At 46.0% G+C, this 13,609-nt stretch overlaps 1 long non-coding RNA gene across 1 annotated transcript in view; it reads left to right on the top strand.

Moving 5' to 3' along the window:
- The window catches only part of LOC149441254 (uncharacterized), a 33,596-nt gene that overhangs the window by 7,820 nt on the left and 12,167 nt on the right, over nucleotides 1-13,609 (top strand). The window contains exon 2 of the long non-coding RNA XR_016307404.1: nucleotides 2,263-2,358. This is a non-coding gene — a long non-coding RNA (uncharacterized LOC149441254). The remainder of the gene's footprint in view (nucleotides 1-2,262; nucleotides 2,359-13,609) is intronic.

Here is a 13,609-nt window from a genome sequence, read left to right as displayed (position 1 = left end):
TTTCAGGACAAATTGGGCTTTCATTTGTTGATAAATAGTAATGGATAGCTTCTAATTTTTTTCTTATTGTCAAAGGAAAACTGTCCCAAAATAGTAAAAAAAATATATTTTTATTTATATAGCTGTGTGTTTCTTGTTACGACCATAACCTACCTCCATAGAACAACCCAAAATAAATTCTCCAGCTCTTGACAATCACAGCGATACCATATATGTGTATGTTATTTGTTGTTTGTACCCGTAGTACAGCCCAGAAACAATAGTGCGCATTTTGTTTTAGTCTTTTTTTTTTTTTTTTGTTACCTAAAACACACTGACATTAATGCTAACTGACACTGATACCAATTTTTTTTAAATCCTGACCTTGACCCAAACACTAACCCTGGCACTGAACTAGATCAAACCTTGATCTAGGTATTTTTCTTTATTTTATTTTTTAATAATTATTTATCTTTTTTTTTTTTTACAAGCTTTTTTTTATCTCTCTGTCAGGAGTTAGAGAGATACAATTTATCTCTCTTCTCCATTCATAGAGAGAGAAAAAACAAGGGGGCCGGGCTGCACAGTGACTGATCACTGTGATAGCCAATCAGAGGCTATCACAGCGATCACGTGACATGGAATCTGGAGTCCCAGATCCTGATCGTTAGAACGGGACCCGGGGCTCTCAGTGACACCGCGGTCTCTGTGCTGGGAGCGCGCCGTGTGGCACGCTCCCAGCACAAAGACAGGTACGCAAATATGCGACCCCACGGAAAAAAGCCCAGTTCTGTGAGGCCGCATATTTGTGTGCCATCGGCGTCAAGGGGTTAAGGAACATGCATTAAAGAATTCAGTAAAAGTAACTTCATATAAAAAAAAATAAATAGTTTAAAATAGGGAGTTACTTTTCAATCACCCTGTATAATTAAAAAAAGGGGGGGGGTTATTTTAAAAAAGACTTCACTTTTATTTTGCTTTTAAATACTAGCTCACCCCCCTCCCAGGGATTAAAGGATAACTCACCTTATCTACACTCCAATAGTGCCCTCCGTCTCCATGCCTACAGTTGGTCGCTGGTCCTCCAGGGTCACATTCAGCGATACACCTCCTGGGGGTGTCATCTTGCTGCCAGAAGACTACAGAATTTAGAGTCCATGCAGACAATTTGCCCAGGTTTACATTGCTGCGACTGCAGGTGCAACGTGTGAGTTATAAGTCGCACCTGAAGTGCCAGTGCCCTCATAGCAAGCCGTTTATTATTGGGGCACTTGTGCGGACTCAATCCTGAGCCAGGCTGTGTGTGTCTATTTGATGCACACAGCACGGCTCACCCCACTCCCACCTCGCTGGGTTTAAATGAAAGCAGCAGGAGCCAATGGCTCCAGCAGCTGCCTCCATGTCCAATGAGGAGATGGCAGCACCACTGCTCTCGGGTGCAGCGCTGGATCAAGATCAGGTTCAGGTAAGTATTTGGAGGAGGAGCTGATCACAGAAGACGAAGAAACCTTCTACTATGCCTTCACAACCACTTTTAAACAGTGCTGTTTGTTATATTTCAGAGCGCCTCCCCCCCCCCCCCAACCTAGTGAACTAATGCAGGCCATAGACGGGTCGAAAAACGTCCGTTTAAAAAAAAAAGAAAAATCGGTTGTTCAATAGGCCGACGTTCCCACCAACGGTAAAAAAAAAAATTGGCCAATTTTCGTCCCGTCTACGGCCGGCATTTAATTACTTCTGTCCCTTGCAGAGAGCTCCGCTATTATATTTGACATGAAAAAGTATTGCGGTTGCAACAATGTATCTATTTGTATCCATTTCGGATACAGATGTTTTTATTCGGATACAAATAGATACATTGTTGCAACCGCAAGACTTTTTCATGTCAAATATAATAGCGGACTGGAATTCTTATTCTCCTTCTTCTTGCAGGTCACGGCTCATGCGCAGATTTTTTATCGGTAAAACGATCGGCTGATTTGCCCATCATTGCTGGGAAAATCAGCCGATCGGCAAAATCTGCCGATTTTTTTCCGACTTTACCGATAAAAAAAAGTGCCAAAACCCCGAAAAACGGCCGACCAATTAACCCACTAATGGTGCAAAAATCGGCCGACCAATTAACCCATTAACGATGCGAAAATTGGCCGATTTTTTTTTTGGGACGAAAAATCGGCCGATTTTCGACCCGTCTATGGCCTGCATTACTGTGTGTAATTGTAATAATTAAAAACGAATAAAGTTACCAGTACCTGACTGCTTCCCCCTCATGCGGTTTCTCAGGCTCAATCTTGTTGGTAGGCGTTGGTGATGCAGCCTTCCCAGGGGGCACACGGTCACCAGTGCCTCAAAAGATCAGGAAGTGGGAACCCAGGAAAGGTAGGTAACAGAAATAATATTTCTTTTTTTTTCTATCACTATAGGATGATTTTGCAGAGCTGCATGCTGGTGTGAATTTTGTGGAAGGGGGTAAAGGTCTGCTTTAGAACCAGATTCCAGCTGTCATCCTTCAGGTGTTAAAGGCAAATGTTTACTGGTTGCCCCGAGCAGCACGTTCTTTCAGAACCTCACCAGTACAGTCCAGTGTTGTAGCCAGAATCCCATCATGGAAGTAGAGAGGCATCTTAACAAAAACTCAAATCTAGCTGGATTCATTGCTCATTGCATCACAAGACTTTACTAACAGGGTCAACCGCCCGAAACCTGACTTTACATTTCAGGGACTCCACTGGTGAGATCCCTGCACTGAATTCTTCACAGCGGTGCCCATTGTGAGGTGCTCCTGCCATCTCTGCACTAAGTAACCAGGTCTATAGGCCTGCTGTGCCCATTATGAGAGGCTTCCACAGTCCCAATGTTGAGTTCTTGGGTCCGTACACCTGCTATGCTCATTACGAGGGGTTCCCACCATCCCTGTGCTGAGTTCCCGGGTCCGTACACCTGCTGTGCTCATTACGAGGGGTTCCCACCATCCCTGTGCTGAGTTCCCGGGTCCGTACACCTGCTGTGCTCATTACGAGGGGTTCCCACCATCCCTGTGCTGAGTTCCCGGGTCCGTACACCTGCTGTGCTCATTACGAGGGGTTCCCACCATCCCTGTGCTGAGTTCCCGGGTCCGTACACCTGCTGTGCTCATTACGAGGGGTTCCCACCATCCCTGTGCTGAGTTCCCGGGTCCGTACACCTGCTGTGCTCATTACAAGGGGTTCCCACCATCCCTGTGCTGAGTTCCCGGGTCCGTACACCCGCTATGCTCATTACAAGGGGTTACAGGCAGATAAGTTTAAAGTCGTTTTTTTAAATGCACCAAACTTGCGTTCAGGAGTAGATTTTACCGGCGTTTCAAACGCATGTAAACGCGGTTAACCACGTTTATAAGCGTTTGCGTTTAGAAGCGTTTTTTAACTGTGCCATATCCAGATGCTGTCCAGAGCCTTTTTTCATCATCTGAAATGCATAGAAAGAGTTTTCCATGTATTCAAATGGACCCGGTACACCAGCGCAGTCAGTTCCAGGTTTGGCGTGAAGGAATAAATGGTAGAACGCGCCGCATTATGCTCATGATGGGATCCATAGTGAATAAAACCAGAAAAGACAGCGAATCTCCACACATACTGACCTCTCTGCTTCTGCTCTCTATATTTCTCTCAAAATGTCTGAAATAGTTTTTTATTTACTATTTTTCAGTGCATTCTGGGCATTTGGAAGCTCTCCTGAGATTATCTTTTAAAAACGCTTCTAAACGCAAACGTGCATAAACCCGGTATGCAAACGCGGCTAAACTGACATTTTTTAACCTACGTTTTCCAGCAGTCAGTTTCCATCATTCAGAAGAGTTTTGCAAACATCTTGTGTACATGGGCCCTTAGGCTATGGATGCTTTAAAAAGAAAAAAGACTGTTAACACTTCACACACTTTTTGTTCGATGGCCCTGGAAAGTAACAAAAGTTTAAACAAGCGCTAGGTAAAATATGACGAGCAGCTAGCATGAAGGTAAAACCTCAAACTCCTTCCCATAAATCAATCTACGTATTAATGCATTTATACGTATATTGGCCCTGGAAAGTATTTAGCAGATTTAAACTGAAAGACTAGTTGGGATTTAACCACTTCCCATCCATAGGACGTACCTGTACGCAGATATCATTTTTTAGAGCCAGTGATACTGAACAAAGTAAAAGTAATCCGAGTGGCTAAAGAGCCGCTGGATTACTTGTACAGGAGGCGGAAGGGAGTCCCCTCACACAATGCTGCTGCCTTTACTGGGCTCTCCCGATCAATCGAGGAGCTCAGCTAGGATAAGACCAGCAGCACCTACTTCCTCAGACACAGCGAGCAGTGTTGGCTCTGAGGAAGAGGTTGTGTCCTCGAAACACGTTAGCCAGTTGGTCATCCAGGGTTCCATCGTATGGACTCAGATGTTGTTTGGATCATACATCTTGTTCAGTTTGACATGTCTGTGTTATTATGTCCATTGTGAGTATGATACCTATTTTTGTTTCTTTAATAAATTATTTGAAACGATAATGCACTAGGTCGGTGCACCCTTTTTCTGTTTCTCCATTTGTATCCAGAAACTGATGTCGTTCCTCCCACTGTGTGACAACAGAAACTGGAACCAAAGAGGATTTAGTATCTTCTGCTTTCAGTTTCATGTAAACAAGTTACCTCCTTGAAAAAGCATATTATTAAATCAATCTCAGTTTGATACGATATTTGGAAGGCCAGAGGAGAGCTATGGAGTCTAAGGCTACGTTCACACTAGCCTTGTGTGCAGGCGGCAGAGAGGCGTTTGGGAAGCGTTTTTACCGCTTCCCAAATGCCTCTGCCAATTCTGCACATTACAGCACATGGTGCTGTTCTAACGGGAGCGTTTGCGTCGCGGCAAAACGGACGCCTCTGGACGAGTCAGGAGGCTTTGAAGCCTCCTATTCTCGTCTATGGTGCCGCCCTGCAAACGCCCGGCCGGCGTTTGCGGTGCGGTTGCGACGCGGTTGCGGGGCATTTGCGGAGCGGTAACACCACTCAAACTGCATTATAGGCGTTTGTGGGGCGTTATTAACGCTCTGCAAACGCCTAGCAACCGCCGCTAAACCGCGCATGCGGCGTTTGCGGAGCGTTTGCCGAGCGTTAAAAAACGCTCCGCAAACGCCGGACCAACGCTTGCCAAACGCTATAGGGCGTTTGGCAAGCGTTGGCAAAACAGCCTAGTGTGAACGAGCCCTTAAAGACCCCAGATCTCGCCAAAAAGAGCACCTGTCACGGCCCATGCTATCACAAGGGATGTTGTTCATCCCTTGTGATAGCAACAAAAGTGATAAAAAACTAAAAGTGTAAAAAAAAATTTCTTTAATGAAATAAAATAAAAAATGCTCACACACAATGAGAACGCACATTTGTGCCCCACACACATATATAAACGGTATCACCTATACTGAAATAATATGGAGGCTGCAATTACTGAGTCTGCCTGGAAATTCTAGTTGCCTGGCTTTCATACTGATCCATTGGCCTCTGTACTTTCTGAAGCTCTGACTGGACCAAGTATGTAGACCAGGAGTTTCTGACCTTCCTGCTTGTTTCAGGTCAGTGACTCAGCAGGTATTAAGGCCGGAGACAACTAGTATTCTTAAAGGGCCTACAATGTCAAGACAACATCTGCATGGAGTTTGCATGTTCTTCCTGTGCTTTAGGATTTACAAAGGGTTTACTTTGGGTACTTCAATTTCTTCCTACACCCCAAAAGATACTGATTAGGTTAATTGGTCTGTGATTGAGTGGATCCGTGATGGAAAGGATCTGTGATGGGGGGGTCTGTGATGAGGGGTCTGTGATGAGGGGTCTGTGATGGGGGGGATCTGTGATGAGGGGTCTGTGATGGGGGGTCTGTGATGGGGTATCTGTGATGAGTGGTCTGTGATGGGGTATCTGTGATGAGTGGTCTGTGATGGGGGGTCTGCGATTGAGTGTGTCTGTGATAGAGAGAATCTGTGATGAGGGGAACTGTGATGAGGGAATCTGTGATTAGGTGGGTCTGTGCTGAGGGGCTGTGATGGAGGGGATCTGTGATGAGCAGGGTCTGTGATGAGGGGGGTCTGTGATGAGGGGTCTGTAAAAAGAGGTCTGTGATGGGGGATCTGTGATGAGGGGAACCTGTGATGAGGGAATCTGTGATTAGGTGGGTCTGTGATAGAGGGGATCTGTGCTGAGGGGTCTGTGATGGAGGGGATCTGTGATGAGGGGTCTGTGTTTGGGGGGGGTCTCTGATGGGGGGGTCTTTGATTGGGGGGTTCTGTGATGGGACGGTCTGTGATGGAGCAGTCGGTGATTGGGGGGGGGGTTCTGTAATGGGATGTCAGTCATGGGGCAGTCTGTAATGGGGCATTCTGTGATGGGGTGATCTGTGATATAAAATAGAGGGATGGGGGGAGGAACTGTGATGTGCATGATGGGGGTCATAGCACCAACATGACACTTGGACCTCCGCTGGAAGAAAGTTTTACTGACCGGACCCCTGTGAATTTTAATTCAGTACCCCTGCTATAGAGACTTAGTCCGGGATACAAGGTTTTACCGCAAAGGTGTCCATAGGGTTGAGTAAAGGTGCAGAGCACATGCATGTGGGCTACAGTATAGTATGTAGTGGGAAGATATACCTTTAAAGAATAATTCCTGATTGTTTTATAATGATTATAAGATCCTGAAAGTAACTTTTGCTTTTAATCCTCTTTAAGCTTTGTGCACACATGCACCTGAGTGTCATAACCCGTGACCACAAAGGATCAGTGCCAAGTCTCGGGGCATTGAATCATAGAAGTATTAAATGAAATATTCAGAGAGAGTGGAAAGTCCAGAAGTCTCCTAAAATTCTCGTCATCAGGAACGTCTGACCAAGGACCAAAACACTGCATGCCATGCACATTTCCTATTCTTAATACCCCATGTCAATCATCCAGTAAATGGAGACAGTTCCAGCATACATTTGGTGTCTGATCTCCCATAGTGCAGAAGGTGTCTTTGAATTAGGCCGCACTCCCTAACTAAGGACAGGTAGGTGTACCTGTACTTCCAAAGCAATCCACGACAAGGTGTAGCTGCACTACCAGCCCCATCAGCTGTAGTATAAAATGTCATGCATATAATTGTATTATACAGCATATATACCGCTTTATAGGGACTGTTCTAAAGTAGAGAAGTCTACAACACATTTGATTGCTATGGCCTCATGAACACCGAGCTCGTGGCCCCTGTGAATGAGATCCCGGTGGAAGCTACAGGCGAGCTGTTCAGCTCCTCTGCATGCTGCCTGTAAAACTTTGAAATACTCAAATCTGTTGTGGCTGGAAGAATACTGAGTGGTTCTAACTTTAAAGTGGTTCTAAAAGCCGAAGGATTTTTTACCTTCAGTCATTCTATGATGGAAGGTAAAAAAACCTTCAGAATGCAGCTTCCCCCCTGCAGCTTCCCCCCTGCAGCTTCAATAAATACATACCTGAGTCCGATCCAGCGATGTGTATGAGAGCTACTGCTGTCCTGGGTCTCTCTCTCCTCATTGGCTCCCACTGCTGTCAATCAAAGCCAGTGAGGAGTGTCAGTGGGCGGAGACAATCCTGTTCTGTGTGTCTTATGGACACACAGAGCGGGGTTCCAAGTGCCCCCATAGTAAGCAGCTTACTATTCAGACACTTGAGGAGAGGGGAGGAGCTAGGGGGACCAGAGGGGGACTTGGGAAGAGGAGGATCTGGGCTGCTCTGTGCAAAACCATTGCAGAGCACAGGTGAGTATAACATGTTTGTTATTTAAAAAAAAAATTGTAGCCTTTAGTATCACTTTGAGGTTAACCACTTCCATGCCGCCCTGTAGCAGAAATACTACTACAGGGCGGCACGGGTGCGCAAAATCACGTGTATATATATATATATATATATATATGTGTGATTTTACATTTCAGGGTAGGAGGCGTGCGCAAGCTGCGCGCCACCATTCGCTGTTGCGGCTGTCAATCACTGGGTCCCGGCCGGTAACTACTCGCCGGTGCCCGGTGATTTCTGAAGGTCTCTGAAGGGGAGGAGGACTGTTTTGTTTACTAACAGGCCTCCTGCCTGTCAGCTTGGGCACACTGCACAGCACAGCCATCCAGAGCAGTGTGATTACAGTATAGTAAAACACTCCCAGCACACAGTTAACCCTTTGATCGCCCCTCATGTTAACCCCTTCCTGCCCAGTGCCATTAGTACAGTCTCGGTGCATTTTTTGTTTTTAATTTTCACTGTATTGGTGTCAGTGACACCAAGTCAGTTCCCCCCAGTGTCAGAATGTCTGCCACAGTCCTGCTATAAGTCGCTAATTGCCGCCATTACTAGTAAAATTTAAAACAAAATTCCAGCATCTATACTGCTATTTGTAAACGCTATAACTTTCACCTAAACCAATTCATTTACACGTATTGGTATTTTTTTGAGCAAAGACATGAAGACGAATACATTTTGATGTAAATTTATGATGAAATTTGATTTTTAAATTTTTTATACTGGACTTGTTTAATAGCAAAAAGTCAAAAATATAATTTTTTTTTCTCAAAATTGTCTTTTTTTTTTTATAGCGCAAAAAATAAAAGATGCATAGGCGATCAAATACCACCGAAAGAAAACTCAATTAGTGGGAAAAAAGGACATAAATTTCATTTGGGTGCAGCGTTGCATGACCGCGCAATTGTCAGTGAAACTAACGCAACGCCGTAACGCAAAAAAATGGCCTGGTCAGAAAGGGGGGGGGAATCCTCAGGAGGGCAAGTGGTTGATATACACCCAGGGACAAATGCCTAAAATTCAGTGGCTTAAGGTTTTTTACCTTCATGCATTCTCTGCATGAAGGTAAAACCCCTTCTCTGTGCAGGAGCCCACAATACTCACCTAAGCCCCCTCTCGATCCAGCAATGTGCACTGGAGTCTCGACTATCCGTGGACTCCCTCTCGTCATTGGCTGAGACAGAAGCCGGAGCTGTCAATCACAGCCAGGGAGCCAAGGAGAAGAGAGAGGGGCGGAGTGGGGCCGAGTCACAGCTCCATGTGTGAATGGAGATATGGAGCAGCAGGTGCCCCTATAGAAACTGCTTGCTGTGGGGGCACCTTACAGGAGAGAGGGGCCAGGAGTGCCGGCGTGGGACCTGAAATGAGGATCTGGGCTACTCTGTGCAAAACCACTACACACAGCAGGTAATATGTGTTTGTTTTTTTTTGTTTTTTTTAAATAAGCCTTTAGAATCACTTTAAGTAATGAGAACAATCTGGTCATTTCCTATCAGAAACTTTGTAATCTGAGTGATCATGATTGAGTAGTTTCAGGGGGCAGAGTGTTTTCTCCCCAAGATAAGCCTCTTTGGAGGTAACCCCCTTCAACAGCGGCCTTTGTACAGAAGTATACAGGAAAACAAAACCCACTTAAAGGATACAGTAAGTTCGTCTCCAGGAACATGTTACATGTTTTACCCGTTTTTTAGGGTGGAACTTGTAACATGTTCCTAATGCTGAAGCCGCTGCCCTTTACCCTCCCCCCATGACAGAAGTATGGAGAGAAGTTCCCCGTACAAGCTGTAATTTTTTAAAAACAGCGCAGCCGCCGGCACGGCTCTGCCATTCATTTACAGTGTTCTATGAATAAATGTACTACAAGTCCCAACAGCCTTAGTGGCGGTCAGCTTGTAGTTCTCAAAGAACTGCCACGGCACTGTGGAGCGCCCTGGTAGTTCATTGAATCTTCCTGTCAGTATATCTGCTTGCCCGTACATCCCGCATGGGTAAGCAGATATACCGACAGATCTGCAGGAGTCCTGCATGGCACCAGAGAGCTGCCTCACAGTGCTTTACTGGCTCCTGCAACCAAAAATAATGCACATTTTTTTACCTGCAAAAAAATGTGCATTTATTATTTTTGGTCAGAAGATGAACTTAAAGTGTTACTAAACCCACAGCAGTACAATCAGTCTGTAGATGCAGTAAAGCATGCTTGTTATACTCACTGTGGAACCTAAGGGGTTAATCCTCTGCATTGTGTAAAAACGCTGTTTGATCCTGACTTCTCTGATCCTCCCCTTCTTCCAGTGCCCCCCTTTTATCTCCTGAATAGTGAACGCAGAGTTCGGGGAGACCAGATATAGTGAATGCAGGGTCCTGGGGGACCAGATATAGTGAATTCAAGGTCCAGGGAGACCAGATATATTGAGTGCAAGGTCTGGGGAGACCAGATATAGTGAATGCGGGGTCTGGGGAGACCAGATATAGTGAATGCAGGGTCCTGGGAGACCAGATATAGTGAATGCAGGGTCCTGGGAGACCAGATATAGTGAATGCAGGGTCCGGGGAGACCGGATATAGTGAATTCAAGGTCCTGGGAGAGCGGATATAGTGAATGCAGGGTCCGGGGAGACCGGATATAGTGAATGCAGGGTCCGGGGAGAGACCAGATATAGTGAATGCAGGGTCCGGGGAGAGACCAGATATAGTGAATGCAGGGTCCGGGGAGAGACCAGATATAGTGAATGCAGGGTCCGGGGAGAGACCAGATATAGTGAATGCAGGGTCCGGGGAGACCAGATATAGTGAATGCAGGGTCCTGGGAGACCGGATATAGTGAGTGCAGGGTCCTGGGAGACCGGATATAGTGAATGCAGGGTCCGGGGAGACCAGATATAGTGAATGCAGGGTCTGGGGAGACCAGATATAGTGAATGCAGGGTCCTGGGAGACCAGATATAGTGAATGCAGGGTCTGGGGAGACCAGATATAGTGAATGCAGGGTCCTGGGAGACCAGATATAGTGAATGCAGGGTCCGGGGAGAGACCAGATATAGTGAATGCAGGGTCCGGGGAGAGACCAGATATAGTGAATGCAGGGTCCGGGGAGAGACCAGATATAGTGAATGCAGGGTCCGGGGAGAGACCAGATATAGTGAATGCAGGGTCCCAGGTTTAGTAACGCTTTAACCTTTAAAGCAGATCAGAATGGTGTCAATGAATTCTGATTGTCCTCAGACTGGTGTCATCGACAGAAGACCAAACCCTCCACACAGGCTCTGACTGTGATCAGTATTGATGGCCTGAGAGTCAGGAATCACATTTATCTATTTGTGACATTTTCAGACATGGAAATGTTGAACAGATCATAATGAAATAGGAATGATCATAATGAAGCTCCTAGTAGGAGGGAAGGGAGGGGTTTATTTTGGGGAAGAGATTTTCTAATACAGCAGATTTCCTAACCACTAATCCCTCGGAGGATTACCGGCCAACTGTCTCTGCTTTAGCCTCAAATGGTTGGTAAATCATCAGGATGCAAAAAAAAACTGTACCAAGGAAACATGGAGACTGTCCATGACTTCTAAAAATGCTAGTTCCTTGGTTGTCAGCTTCTGTGCTTTTTTTGCATCACTGATTAGGAACAAGTATGCAAACCAGCTCTGACTTCACTTGCTACATGCTTGTTCTGGGTTAGTGACTCAGAGTAAGTATTGAAGCTAGAGACAAGCCATGTAACTAGAATTTGATGGATCATTCACACGGGCGTTGAGCCCTCAATTGGTGTCGGCTTTGGAGGGAGGGGGAGGTGGCTCCTTCTGTTTTTACAATGCAAGCGCTGTTTACTTTTTTTTTCCCTAGACTTTATTGAAAAGATACAAAGTGGCAAGTTACTCATTTCTATGCACTGCAGCTCAGCCACAGTGCATGGAAGCACAGGCTCAAATAGAGCGCTAGGGAGTGGAAAAATGCAGGCATGCTCCAGATTTCGACGCTCCGACAGCTGCCCCTTCCTGGCTGCGGTACAAGTCAGTGCATCACACAGCTCCCTCTTTTTTGTTTAAACTTTATTTGAAGTGTACAAAATGCACACTTCATTTGATTCTGTGCGGTGTGCTGTGATAAAGTGCAGCATGCCTGTATTTGATCACGCCATCCTGCAGTGCAGCCCTGGGCTGCATTGCAGTGTGAATGGGACACATAGGAAATGATTGTTTTCTGTGTGTCCATGCGTTGACCCACGTTTTACGAGTGAGCTAAAATGCAGTGCAGTCATGTTAATTGGCCCTAATGTGAATAGGGCACAAAAAAAACCAATTTTTTCTACATGCCCTTATGTCCTGTAAATATCACAACACCCTGCCTCAGATCTTTCAAGAGCATTTAATGAAAGAACAAATCCGATGCATGCTCCTCCCTGATGGCCATTGGGTGCTGCAGCTGTGCAATCATGCTGATTGGTTGCTTGAGCATGCATGTCTAACGGGATGCTGTGAATGTGTTCTTTCATAGAACAATTAATTGATGGCAGAAAAAGCTGTGAAAGGGGACATTGGATTGGACATGGATCAAAAGGAAAGGGGAAAGATGATGATTGAAGTTAGAAAATGAAGGCCAGTTCAGGATTGCTGCTGAAGCGTTAAAGGGTTATGTTGTAGAGATGCAAGTTTGCAGAGAATGGACAGTAATCCGTTTCAACATTGGAGCTGACTTCGTACAAGTGTGGGGAAAAGGGAATGGTGGAGTTAGTTTTAAAGCCAAACTGCTAAATACGCAGATATACAGTAACTACAATAGCTTTTTAAGGTGAAAAGGATTTTTATCTCTGTCCATTCAAGCCAGAGATTTACACAGCCCTGTCTGGCAGTTGTGCAGACCTGATCTTTTCCTGCTGCAGATTCACTTTCACATACAGGTGTCCTCTCCACTCTGACTGGACAATAAAAGTTGAACCATCACACTAACGAACTCCTCTCTCTGCTCCCTCCTAACAGCATGCACTTTAACAGGAGTTAATCCAGACAACTGACCGGCTCCTATGTGCTGCTTCTCCCTCTCCCATTTAGAGTGTTACTAAACCCACAACAGTACAATCAGTCTGTAGATGCAGTAAAGCATGCTTGTTGTATGCACTGTGGGACCTAAGGGGATAATCCTTTGCCTTGTGTAAAAACGTTGTTTGATCCTGACTTCTCTGATCCTCCCCTTCTTCCAGTGCCCCCCTCTTATCTCCTGAATAGTGAATGCAGAGTCCTGGGAGACCAGATATAGTGAATGCAGGGTCCTGGGAGACCGGCTATAGTAAATGCGGGGTCCTGGGAGACCAGATATAGTGAATGCAGGGTCCTGGGGGACCAGATATAGTGAATGCAGGGTCCGGGGAGAGCAGATATAGTGAATGCAGGGTCCGGGGAGATCAGATATAGTGAATGCAGGGTCCGGCGAGACCGGATATAGTGAATGCAGGGTCCTGGGAGACCAGATATAGTGAATGCAGGGTCCGAGGAGACCAGATATATTAAATGCAGGGTCTGGGGAGACCGGATATAGTGAATGCAGGGTTCGGGGAGACCAGATATAGTGAATGCAGGGTCCGGGGAGACCAGACATAGTGAATGCAGGGTCCGGGGAGACCAGATATAGTGAATGCAGGGTCCTGGGAGACCAGATATAGTGAATGCAGGGTCCGGGGAGAGGAGATATAGTGAATGCAGGGTCCGGGAGACCAGATATAGTGAATGCAGGGTCCGGCGAGAGTGGATATAGTGAATGCAGGGTCCGGGGAGAGCGGATATAGTGAATGCAGGGTCCGGGGAGACCGGATATAGTGAATGCAG

The sequence above is a fragment of the Staurois parvus genome, unplaced genomic scaffold, assembly GCF_062004578.1.
Source record: "Staurois parvus isolate SC_StPar_1 unplaced genomic scaffold, SC_StPar_1.0 ptg001008l, whole genome shotgun sequence".
In the NCBI taxonomy this organism is placed as follows: Eukaryota; Metazoa; Chordata; class Amphibia; order Anura; family Ranidae; genus Staurois; species Staurois parvus.
Note: the sequence above shows the minus strand (reverse complement) of the source record. Positions and strands in the feature narration are given on the sequence as shown.